Source organism: Gorilla gorilla, chromosome 10 (genome assembly GCF_029281585.2).
Source record: "Gorilla gorilla gorilla isolate KB3781 chromosome 10, NHGRI_mGorGor1-v2.1_pri, whole genome shotgun sequence".
In the NCBI taxonomy this organism is placed as follows: Eukaryota; Metazoa; Chordata; class Mammalia; order Primates; family Hominidae; genus Gorilla; species Gorilla gorilla.
The window spans coordinates 112,416,600-112,429,748 of record NC_073234.2 but is presented as its reverse complement, the minus strand read 5'-3'; the positions used below and the strand labels follow the sequence as shown (position 1 = coordinate 112,429,748).

General features: G+C 37.9%; 1 long non-coding RNA gene across 1 annotated transcript; it reads left to right on the top strand.

Moving 5' to 3' along the window:
- Window positions 1–4,568: 4,568 nt before the first annotated feature.
- LOC134756525 (uncharacterized) lies at window positions 4,569–8,748 on the top strand. Its single transcript, XR_010129262.1, has 3 exons — window positions 4,569–4,658; window positions 7,373–7,460; window positions 8,211–8,748. It is a non-coding gene; the product is annotated as an uncharacterized lncRNA (long non-coding RNA).
- The last annotated feature ends 4,401 nt before the right edge of the window (window positions 8,749–13,149 follow it).

Here is a 13,149-nt window from a genome sequence, read left to right as displayed (position 1 = left end):
TTCTGCACATGTATCCCAGAACTTAAAGTATAATAATTTTTTTAAAATCTGCTTATTTAACAAAAGTCCCAAATATAACACAATTTTATAAATTACAGCCCTCATATTGTACATTAAATCTGTAGACTTGTTCATCCAAAAAAAATGAGATTCCCTCATCCTTAATAATTGTATAATCTGAAAGATCGTTCACTTTCTGTTATCAGCTCTCACATAGACGATATTATGCTCAATTGAATATTAAAATGTTTCACTTGTCTCCCAGTCCTCTACTCTCCACCAAATTTAATTCAGTGTCCAGTTTAAAATAAATAAGTGTTTTGAATTCTAAAATGTTGGTGGTGAAGCTCAATTGTAAGAGAGGCTGAGGGAAACAAAGACATGAAAAGGAATAACATGGCATTGTTTTATAATGTATGGTTTGAGAGATAAAATTAAGACTCATCTATAGATCTGCCAGATTCAAATCTACTCTGACTCTATGTATTTAGTGGTTATGTTCCAGAAGACAAGATTTGCTTCTATCGACTGTGAAAATCCATCTTAATTTTATACTGTTCAACAGCAGACTTTGTTTGGGGTCCATTGAGAGGTAATAGGGCACAGCATAGAAGTTTATTGGAAAGACCTCCTCTTGTTTATTTCATAATTATACACTTGACATTTGGAAACTCCTGCTTGTTACTAGTCACTTAATTAGGTGCCCCAAGGTTCATAAAAAATCACAGGTTTAACTTCAACTTAAAATATCCTTTAACTCCTCTTGCTCTGCAATTCAATCTCATCCACTGTAAATGTAATTACATCCCTGACAAACGATTGCTGATGATAATAGACCTGATTTAAGGGAGAGAAATCTAAACACGCAATAACCTGATTTTTAAAAAAAATCTGTGTGTCCTCGGAAAGAAGATGTGGAACAGATAAATCAATAATAATAAAAAACCTTAATCATTGACTTAACATTCAGCAAATCATTAAATAAAGCTTGCATTAATGGAGATTTATATAAATAGTCTGAATGGTGGGTGACCTTCAGGAAAATTGCTATAAGACAAAGTCTTTGCATATCTCTTCAAAGATGTTTGACAAGAGAATGACTTTCTGCTGCATGTCTTCATTTATTATAGGTTTCATTTAGATCACCAGGAATTCTCCTGAATTATGTCTCTTAGCTAAAGCCAACAGTATCTGGTGATTTTTGGCAGTTTACAAACATACATACACATAATACCAAAAATAATTATGTCTAGGAGTGCAAATTAGAAAACAGGATTTTGTTTTGTTTTCTCATGAGCAGCAAATGATTTTCAAGAAAAATGAGAATGACCTGAAAACACTTTTGGCAACAAAGGGTACTTTGGTAACAAAGTGAAAGCACTTTTGGTAACAAAGGGTACTATAAAAAGGGAAAATATTACTCTAAATTAGTATTTCCCAAAATGCATCACTAAAAACCCTGGTTCATCAATATGCTTCACAAAAAAAAATGTTCTGTGGTCAGAAGAATATGAAATATGATGCTTACTATCTCCTTTTAAAGATAGGTCACATTAGCACATGGCATTCTATAAGCATATTAAAGGCTCTGAAAAGCCCTGCAGTGAAGCAATCTATGTAAAGATAACCAGATATTTTTCCCCAAAATAACTTGTATCACTATTCCACTTTGAGAAAGTATGCTCTAAATTAAGAGTCTAAAGTTGGATTTTCACTTTGCATCATAATCCCCAACTGCATGCTATTTATTATGAAGGTTATTTACCAAATGCTTGCCATAGTTAAAGCATCACAGGGAACAAGAGGTGAAAAAAGTCAGATCATTAATCTCCAGGAGCTTATACTCAAGTAAAAAAACCAACATGGAAACACCAAACTAAAATGTATCATGGTAAATGCAAGCAATAATTGCCATACTTAAGTTGAACAGGGAAGGTTTCAGAGTTGGTGGCATTTCGAGCTGAATCTTCAAGAACTAATTGGATTTCATTTGGGAAGAGATTGAGGTTTGGAAATATGAGGCACAAAGATGAAGGGACAGAAAACTCAAGATGTTCTGGGAAATAATGAATTGACTAATTGGCTAGAGTAGAGATTTGGGGTAAAGGGCTAATAGACGAAATGCTGGAAAGCTCACCAGCAGTTTCAAAGAGAGGTCAGATCCTGAGGATGCTTGAATGAAAGGCTAAGGAGGGTGGACATTATTAGGTAGGCAATGTAGAACACAGAAGAATTCTGAGGGCAATACGATTAAAGTCCTTTGAAGAATAGTTTGTAATGCTGCTGTCGGTATGGAAGTGCAGCCCTCAGAGGGTTCTCAGCCTCCACTTGGATCACAGCAATATATAGTTTGAGATCTTAAACAAATTTGTGTTACAAAGGTTCAAAGAGCGCACATTTTATTAGATGTACTCAGAAGCAACCAAGAGACTAGAAAATTACAGTTAAGGAATATCAGAGAAGGATGATAAATTTCTGCTGCCTTTCATAAATCCAATATGATGGCACCACAAATGAGTATATCACCTTCTGCAACTCCCAGTCTCACTTGGGGAGGTAACCATGGAGTGCCCTGCAAAACTGATGAGATCAATTTCACCACTGTAAATTTTATTGGTTATAAGAAGTTACCTTTAGTCCTCAAAAGCCACACACTATTCTAAAAGTCTACATGGAACAGAATTACAGGTTGAGCGCCCCTAATCTGAGAATCTGAAATCCAAAATGCACCAAAATTTGAAAATTTTTGAGCAATAATATGACACCACCAGTGGAAAATTCCACACCTGATCTCATGTGACAGCTCACAGTCAAAACTTTGTTTTATTCATAAAATTATTTAAAATAGTATATAAAATTAACTTCAGGCTATGTGTATAAAGTATACATGAAACATAAATGAACTTCATGTTTAGACTTGGGTCTCATCCCCAAGATCTCTCATGATATATATGCAAATATTCCAAAATCTGAAAATCTCCAATATCCAAAACACTTCTGGTCCCAAGCATTTCAAAACACATTTCAACCTATTTTTCACGCATAGAACAAACTGGCAACTCCATATACTTAAAGACCAAAAATAGGAAATATACTATTCGATTTTTAAAACCCAATGACATTTGCTTCAGAAAACAGTTTCACTACCACAATTGCCTCACCTCTACTTGGGTAGTTTAAGTGACTAGGAATTTATAATTGTGCTTCATAGGAGGGTGAAAAAGATTGAAATAAGACATGGGCGTTTCTTTCAAAATTATAATAAAACATAGGCAGTCTGTTCTTAATATCTAGGGTGGATCTCTTCTTGCAAGGAGTGTTTCACTGGGAAATGAAGCATTTTTATCTAGGAAACACTCTATGGACTTTCAAAACAGCTGATCGCAGAACATATATTCAAAGTCTTGATTAATTCAAATAATTGTTGTAAACAAGGGTTTGGGTTAATTTACTTTACTAAGCAACTAAAGATCACTCTTCTGTTCTCCTAGTCCTTTGTGCTAGCATCTTCTTGAAATGAGTTAACTTGTATTGCTGCCTTATCCAGCACATCATCTAGATCAGTGATTCCCAAACAACAAACGACACTGGACTGTCTATATCTGAATCATGATCAGAGCTTCTGAGAAATGCAAATTCCTGGCCTGCATCTATCCTGGCCTGCCCCACGCCCATCCTGATTCTGTGTGGGTCTAAGTGAAGTTTCAGAGATATTTTTTAATTATCCAGATTTTGGAAACCATTAATCTTGATGATAACTGGATTTTTCTAAGATGGTTCACAATATTGGAACAGCCATAAGAACTCCAGAAGAACTGTAACATTACTGCTATGACAGAGACAGGGCTAGGTGGATACCAAACCCTATCTTTTTTTCTTCCTGGGTACAGAGCTAAGCTACATTTCCCAGCCACCCTTGCAGTTAGGCGGGGTCATGTGACTGGGCCCTGGCCATTGAAATCTAGATGGAAAAGCTGTGTACCACTTCCAAACTTGGCCCCAAATAACTTCCCAGAGAATCTTCCAACTGGCTGCCTTCCTTTGTTTGCCAGTCAGGTTCCTTAGTCTCAGGGGAAAACGGTGAGATCCTACAGGAATATTAGAGCCACAGGACAGAAATAGCCCAGGTACCCGAATGAGTATGTGGAGCAGAGCAACCACCACCAACAACTACCATTGGATTGTGGGTGAATGAGACATCAACTTTTACAGTTGAGCTACTGAAGTGCAGGGATTCTGTCACAGACATTAGTTTACCCTTACTAAAACAATCACATTTATGTTTTTAGCAGACTTTGCAATAGACCAAGCATTTCAAAATCATAAAGAAATATGCTCATATTTTAACAACTAACAAAAAGGCATAAGACCATAGGCCATATTTAACCTTTAAAAGAAACGCTGATATGAGCTTATTTTTTCTGTGGTTTTCCGTTTTCTTGTAAAAGTGAAGTATGGAAAAGGTGGGGGGAAGTCTGGTTAATTGAGAGTTTCAGGTAATTAGATTGTAATCTAATAAGTTTTTGTAACAGTTACAGGAACAAAAATGAAATAAAGTAACTAATAAATCTGAATTTTCAGATACCAAATGGATACAAAATGAAAGCCTGTGGAAATCTAAGAATTAAAAGAATCACATAACCTGGAGTATTCAAAAGGTCGTGGTATTCATTTACTTTTGAAAAAAATCTGTAGGAAGAAATTCTACCACTGAGCTTGTCATTGTCCTTATTTAGGTGGTGGTTTTACAGTATAATGCAGAATTATGTATTAATGTGATGTACCATTTTCAACCCTGGCCCCAAATAACTTCCCAGAGAATCTTCCAAACTGGCTGCCTTCCTTTGTTTGCTATTCAGGTTCCTTTGACTCTGGAGAGAACAGTGAGATCCTAGAGGAATATTGGAGCCAAGGGACAGAAATAGTCCAAGTACCTGAATGAGTGTGTAAAACCCTTGTTAAGAGGACAAGGTCAGGAGTCAGGGGGAGCTGGGTCAAAATCCCAGCACTTCTGCTTACTGGTTAGGAAATCATGAGTAAACTCACTCCCGGCACAATGTCGATGATACTAACTACTTCACTGGATTGATATTAGGTTTAAATGGGCTCTAAGGCACATTATAAATATTTAACATTTGCTTGTATTAATATTAATATAGTAGTTACTTGCACATGTTTTCTTTTTTAGGAAAACTAGTTATTGCCTCCATACATAAGGAAGATCTTGAGAACTTAGGAGCCAAAACTAGCTAATATTTTTCCCAAAAGAAAGATGAGAGCCCTGGTGGCGGCAGTGCCTGGAATTCTATAGTTTACCACTGTCCTAGTAAAGCAACTAGTGTGCTAATGTCTATGCATCTTTATCCTTTATCTGCCAAAGGTGAAGACCAATAGGTCTTGGGCAAGGATCACTGGTGCTTAAAGCTCCTCTGAAAACGGTAAAACTCTCCCTGTTCTTGAGGAGAAGCCTGTCTGCCTGTCATGATCCTCCAATCTCAGCCAGCTTGAGCTCATACTGAAGCCCCTCTCAAACACGCATGATCCATGAGAGGGAGCGGAGATAACTTGACGGGGCTGCATCTGCCTCCTTCTGCCTGGCCAGCCGGAGACAGCAGTGGGAGCTGCCACCTCATTTCTTTTGATAAGCTACTGAGAAGACACAGTGTCTTCCCCAGTTTTCTAAGTTTTAGTTTGAAAATTGAATTCGGGAACTTGTCAACTCTGACAGCAGAGCTTTAAAATTCAGTTCAAAGACAATCTGCTTGTACTTTATAAAATCCATCTTCTGACTTCAGAGCAATAGGATTTCTCAGAATCTTCACTATGTAGGGAATGAAAAACTTCGGTTTTCCTTCTTTCCAATTAAACTTGGGTTCTTATAAAAACCATTACGATTTTTTTCTCTTCCTACACCAGTTCTTCTCCTCTAAACTACCTCTTTCAGCAAACAGAGCTCAGCCCTACATTTCAAAAGCAAAGCTGAGACTTTTGTACAATGCAGCCCTTTTTCATGGGCAAACACTGAGGACGAAAATAGATAATACACACGAGATTAATCACAAGCCAACACTCTACAAGTGACAGGATTCTTGACACTTGAGGTTTTAAAAATAATAATAAGCAGTCTATCAAAGAAATCACTTCCTTCCCTAAAGTTACAAAAGTCACACTTGGCAGCAGAGGCTTCCATCAGAGGCGATATTGAGAGGTAAAATTACGAGGACTCAAAGGAATAGGTCAAAACCCTAAACATGGCAGGGAACCAAAGGTAAAACCACGATCCAATGACAGATGGCAAAGGCCTGTCAATGCCTAGGAAATTACATGGTGAAATTCTTTTCTGACATTTCGTTCACACAAAAATAACAGGACCCTGAAGTTAAACAATGACATTCCGAAAGGAAACACCTCCACAGATGACACTTCTTGCATAGTTCAGCCTCCGAGGCATACACCCAAACCAGAATTTCATATTTCTCAGGTGTGTGTGGGAGGCAGTGGGGGGGAGGACAGAAGGGAAGGAGAAAATGGGGAGAGAGAGCAGAGAAAGTGAAAGCCAATATCTCTGCAGAGGGAGGAGGGAGGAGAAAGGCGACAATTCATTTCTGTTCCTTCCCAAAGGACTTGAGCTTTCAGTTCATAGATTTTTTTTTAAGTGACATTTGAAAGGTGCTGCTATCATCCATTCATTTGGGTTCTGTTTGGCCTTTAAATGTAATATTTCAACTGAGAGTTCAAGCAGGTGGGGGCAGGGGGGAAGGTTAAGATGTTTTCATGAAAAGCAACCAAGCCAGACAGTTCCTATTGTCAAGAAGACCCCATTGAAAGCAGGAAGCACTAAAATTAGCCACTTAAGCTAATTTTACCCCTCAGGTCGAGGGGCACAAGCCCAGCTGTCCGGCCTTCCAGACTGTTTCTTTCTTCTAAGCAGGAAGGAATCAAAGGGAAGCAATACTGTGATCCAGAAAAATCCATTGAATGTTGGGGAGGGAAGGGTAGCTGTTTCCATTTAACCAACATGGGCAATGGAGGAAAATATTTTTCAGTAATTGGGAACTCAAGAAAGACAGAGCCTCATTAAATTCCAAAGGCAACTCCTAAGTTTTAGTTGTTAATTTCTGTCATGTTGCCTTGGTTGGAATGATGATCATTAATTATTCCTTTATGAAGATTTACTTTTAAATTTGTCTCAAAATGGCTTGAACAATGGATTTTAACTGAGTATAACTATTATATTAAAAATCAATTTCTAAAATATGAACAGTAACATAACAGATTTTGCATTGTACAGCGTAACAGAACACACACACGCGCACACAAACACACACTCTTACACCTCTAAAAACTTCACATTTGTTTTCTTTTTCTTTAGATAATAAACAGAACTGCTTCTTCGAGATGATACTGAATGGCCCATGTACCTCCCTTCACGCCAGCATAGGCATAACCATTTCAAAAAGGTGATTATAAACAATATCTTATATTCTGATGTTCCTTCCCTCCTGAAACTTCAGACTAAAGAGACTGAGTTTCCCCAGTGAGTCTCGGAAACACAAAACAGGATGTTTAATTTGTTTAAGTTTCCAGAGCAATTTACCGGAGACAAAAATAAAATACCATGGCATTTTGCTGGCACCTTAAAAAAAAGAAAGCTTGTCTTGGAAGTACGATGAACCTCATGAGATCTCAAACGCGAATCCTCTATTTGTATGCTCACATATGTTTATGATTTTGTTCACTGAAGAACAGTTTAACATATTCCAACCCATGCACTTAGTGAAAGAAAAGCTTCCAACAAAACAGGTCTTTTTACGAGGCAGCCCCCAAGGTCTCCAACAGCTAAACAGACGCAAGTAGCTACGTACAGTCCCTATTCTAGCTGTGGTAATCAAATGATATGTTCACTGGATCATCTTAATTTGAAAAAAGGTTCTCCTGTTTAATAAAATACAGCACCAAGCTCAGTGTCAGCCCTGAGTTTAAAACTCTTTAAAGAAAACTTCTATGCCTGTGAGTAAGGTACTATCATCTATGCTTTCATTATTTTAAAATGAAGCTTAAAATGAGAATAATTACTTTTTTAAAAGAAAAGAAATTATTTATCTGCAGCCCCTAGCTTAGATATTGTGCAAAACAGCCCAAGGAGGTCAAAGGCAGACATTGTTAAAAAGATGGTAAGTCACTTTATTTTTTTTAATCTTGCTTTTCAGGATTTTCACTTGATCTGCAGCTACTGATGCCCTACCAGCTTGGAAAATGTTTTATTTCCTTGCTTTGGAGTGAATTCTCAGGCAATCATTTGCTTTATTGATTCTGCTCATTATTGCAGTGGTTGCTTGCCTTAGGTCCCTGGAGGTCAAGGCAAGAAACCAAATATGTATGTGGATCTCTTTTCTACTGCTTCTGCTTGCTCTAATTTGACCCTCAACCACCAGAAAGCTACATAAGAACCATATTTAGGATTTGTAAGGTACTGTCTACTTAGAAGGTGCCAGTTGACATATGTATGTTAACCAACTGCCGGTTATTCCACATCACTTTAGAGTTCTTTGATTGCAAGCAACAGAAAATATCCCTGGATAATCAAAGGGAAAAAAGACGGTATCAAAAGCGAGTAAAGTGGAGAATAGATTGAAAGGCTGAAGACCGCAGCACACACAAAAGTAGGAATGAAGAAAGGTCTGAGGAGGTCTAGCTATCAGGCACAACTTGACAGTCTTAACTAGGCATAGCTACTCAAATAAATAAGTCAAGTCATTTTTTGAGTTTGTCACTAATATCATATCACTGAAGTTTCTGAATTCCAGAGGAGAAGGTCCTGTTGGCACTACTGACATTTTGGACTAGAAAATTCCTTGTGGTGGGTGGCGGGGGGTGGGGGCGGCTGTCCTGTGCATTGTAGGGTATTGAGTGGCACCCCTGGCCTCTACACACTAGATTGCAATAGCACCCCCACTAGCTGAGACAGAATGTCTCTAGACTTTGCCCAGTGTCCACTAGTAGGCAAAATTACCCCCAGGTGAGAACCACTGGCTTAGATTTAATCAACAACTGCCCACCTCATGGCTTACAAAAGGCCAGGTACCTTGATATACAACCCTATAAGACAAAGAAAAGATGGATTAGTTTCCAAAACAGAAACTGGGATATTGTTTCCAAAAGATAGGGGAATTAGCGCTTGCTGTCCACTTCAATATTGGTAAGTAGAAAGCTGAAAAAGATTATGGTTTTTTAGCCTGTGTATTCAGAGAACAGAAAAAAAATGGAATTAAAAAATATTTGAAAACAAATCATAGAAAAAGTAACGCATCAAAATGCTGTATCAGTCCTTCACAAAGCTTTTATGGTTAGAATTTGTGTGCTGAAAAAGCACAATCCTGGTAAAATTGGTGTTCTTTTCTATTTTTATCCAAATTATCTGCATTTCCCTATCTGCTTTTAACTCCTGCCAGATATTTTTCCAACTATTGGTATCTATGGACTTGTGGTAATTGACATGGCTAATTTAAGGGAAACTGATTCCAAATCCCAGAGAACACCCAATCCATCTCTATATTAATTAGTCAGCTAACTCTGTTGGTTCCAACATGGTGCTAATGAGACCAAAAACATAAATGCAACCCTCATGCCATATGGGCTTGTTCGGCAGCCAGCCTGGAGCCCCACTCTAACCAGTCAATGGATCAATGTGCATGGCTATTGGTGGGGACGAGGTGGGAGAGAGTACGAATGTGTCCGGACAAATCCATCCCCATATCCACATCTCATGCAGCTCACCCTCCCAGGGAAGGGGCTGTTCTTTTATCCATATAAAATACAGAGCCCGGCACATGTTCATCATGGTACCTCTTCCCTAACATGTATGATACCACATCTTTTCCTCTTCCCTCTCCAGCTCATAACTACTCATATCAGATGCCTTTGCTGCTTCCTTTTTCTTCCATTCATTAGCATTTCTTTAAAATTGGAGCACAGAACTTCATCTCCAATCTGCCTTGACTCTAAATTCCCTGATCCTACCATCAGTAGCAAGACTGGGCCTGTCTCTTCTTCCATTATCATTTCTGACAGCCCCAAAGAAATCATTTAATATTCATTTCGGTCTTCTTTTTCAGACAGTCGTAAAAATCAATTTCAAAATTTTTCTTCTTGATCCTGTCATTTAGCACTGAAATGGCCCAAACTGATGACTTGGGACATTAGCATTTCTCCCCCCTCCCTTCAGGATGTCAGCTCCACTTTGTGAGTCCATTTTGGTCTGACTGAAGCTGGCTTTCATTTCAGGGTTGTTGTTTTTCACTGAGAAACATGATTTTTTAAAAAAGCTGTATATGTAGAACAACTTTCAATTATCCTTTTCTTTAAAAAAAGCACCTTCAGTAAAAAAAAAAAAAATAGGCAAAACACTCTGGCTTAGAAAAAAATCAGTTTCGATGGGTGAAAAAAGAAAAAGAAGAGACTTAAAGTTTGCAATTATTCTAAAATCTTCAAGAGTGCCACTTTAAAACCTCTATTTTCAAATAGTAAATTAGTAACAGTACCATCATCTTATTTATTGATAAAAAGAGAAGTTAAAATAGCCATTCATGAAAAGATGCTAAAAGCTGCAAGGAAGCCAAGAACAGGAAGAAAAGGGTCTGAAAGAGAGGAAAGGTAATGGCAGCTTTTCTAAAGCAGAAAAAAAGTTCTTTGTCTTTGCTGCCATTCTGTGAACAGCCTAGAGAGCTCAGCTCATTGTCATTGTCGCTGCCCTTCTTCCTTGCATTGTTTTGCTTTTTCAGGTTGTCTTGAATTATCCAAGTAACATTGTTAGAGAAGTAGAGGGGTCGAAAACAACCAGAAGGACCAAAGGGTGAGGGAGGTACCTAACTAAATGAAACACATCCAGCTCATTTTATTCCTTAGCCTGTGTTTTCTCTTCTTAGCAAGCAGAAGAGGGTTTTAAAAGTGAGGAATGAAACAGACATGACATTAAAAGAGAGCTCTGGACCATGGAAAACAGTCCTCTAGCTTGATAACCATAACCAATTTTTGCTCTAAGAATTACTCTGCTATCTTTGTAATTCCACCAGCTTGTTATTTATATATATATTATTACAGTGTCCTGATGGACCTCCCCCTTCCATGACTCTGGCTTGCTTGAGAGAGAAAATACCTGCTAAAACGATGAGAGAACAAAAGCCATCGGCATGAACTGCAAGAGAGAAAAACAATTGGATTTTTCTTACAGGATCAAAGAGTCAAAAATCATTCTTTCTGGAACTGTGGAACATGAAACATGGGGACTTAAAAGTGTCACCTCGGGAATTAACAAACACGAAAATGTGTGCCCAGCCCCAAACCACTTTCTGAGACGTAAGATAAATTGTAGGAACCTGTCCACATCACAACAAATGTAATCAAATAGACTTTGAAAAGGCACGATGTGACTTGAGGATCCTAGATCCTGGATCTTTTCTGCCTGCCAAACATGTGGCCTTTCTGTGCAAAGAAGGTGTCCTCCTAGTGCCACCAGGAGGCCACTCACATTAAACACGCGAGTACCGTCCTGGCTTTCAGGTTCTGATTGCATGAAGTCAGCCCATGAGTACATTGGGCTAAAATCACTGAATGTAACAAAGGGAAGGTGATAGTACTATTGTTTGGATGTTTATTGAACATCAATAATGCATTACACTCCATCTGCAACACAGAATTAGTTGCTGCCCCTGACTAGGAATTCATTAATCTACCTGGATATACAGGCAACTAGGGGATGCCTTGACAACAAGAAGGCAAAAATAGGAACTGTTTAGATTATCGACTTTTTAAATAAATGAATTGTCTTTAGAGACTGTGGTTGTAGCTGGGAGAAGAAAAACTTTCAGACAGATCCTGAACTAAGTCAGACAGTGAGAACATGAGTTCTGTATCCACACCAGAATTCCCGAAAGTTCTGCCAGACTTTAAGCAAAGTTAATAGAAGAACATCCAGGCTTTTTATAATTAGGTTATGATTCACTCTACCAAAGTTCCATTTATTTTACTAAGGAATTTACTTCTAAATTCTTGCAAATAACATTAGCTCTTTGAATCCATTTCTAATTGAATTAGAATTATAAACACTGCAAACTAGACTCAACTGCCAGAGACAGAAAATTTGTACTACTCATGTAGTTAACATACATCCTTAGGCTCACAGGCAGTACTGACCAAGAAATAAGACCCTGAATCGGGATAACCCACCCTTAATCTAATGACACCACGCTTTTAGCTTGTTGGTCTTCATCTCAAATTTCCTTATGATGCTTCAGCATTTGTAAAGCTATCTTCGATTCTAATAAAATGAATGTAATGCAAGTTCAATGAACAATCACAAAACATACTGATTGAGAGGTGACTTTAGATGTCACTTAATAAAACCTTCCTCCACAGCTGGGAAGCACCCCAGACACATTGCTGATAACCTCTGCTTAAGCACATCCACTGACAGATGTCCACTTCTCAAGGCTCTCCTGAGTCACTCAACTTCAGTGGTGTAGGATCTCATATGGAACAGGCAACATTTACAGATAAATAAGTAAAGTTCTAAGAGTAAGAGGGAGAGTATACGTTTATTTTAGTTATCTCTGCTGTGCTGAAGCATTTGGTTTTCTGATGCTTCCATTTCAAATATTCTATGTAACTTCATCTTCCTGTGAATTCTTTCTACTATACTACCTTCAAATTTATTCTCTAAATCAAAAGAACAATAGCACCAAAAATCCCAAATGCTTATGATAATTCTTTGCAAATTGCCTATCAGATTTCAGTTCCGTATCTATTCAACTAAAGAAATATATGCCATCAGCCTCATAGAGACAGAATGGAGAAAAGCACTTTGGATTTCATATATGCCTTAAAATTTCAAGTCTGGCATTCTCTAACTGGGAATGGTCCTGATCAACAATTCCATAGGTGACCAATGCATTGATACCTATTTATGGAAGATATTTTTGGTTGAACACAAGGCTACTTACTGGTGGACTAGAGGAAAAAAATACATCAGATGTGTTTTCTTGTTGTGAAAGATCTTCCACAGTCTAACTGACTAGTCTAATACACGAGGAAACTAGACCAATACACGAGGCCATGTAATAAATCATTTAGCTAACATTTAGTTTTTTGAGT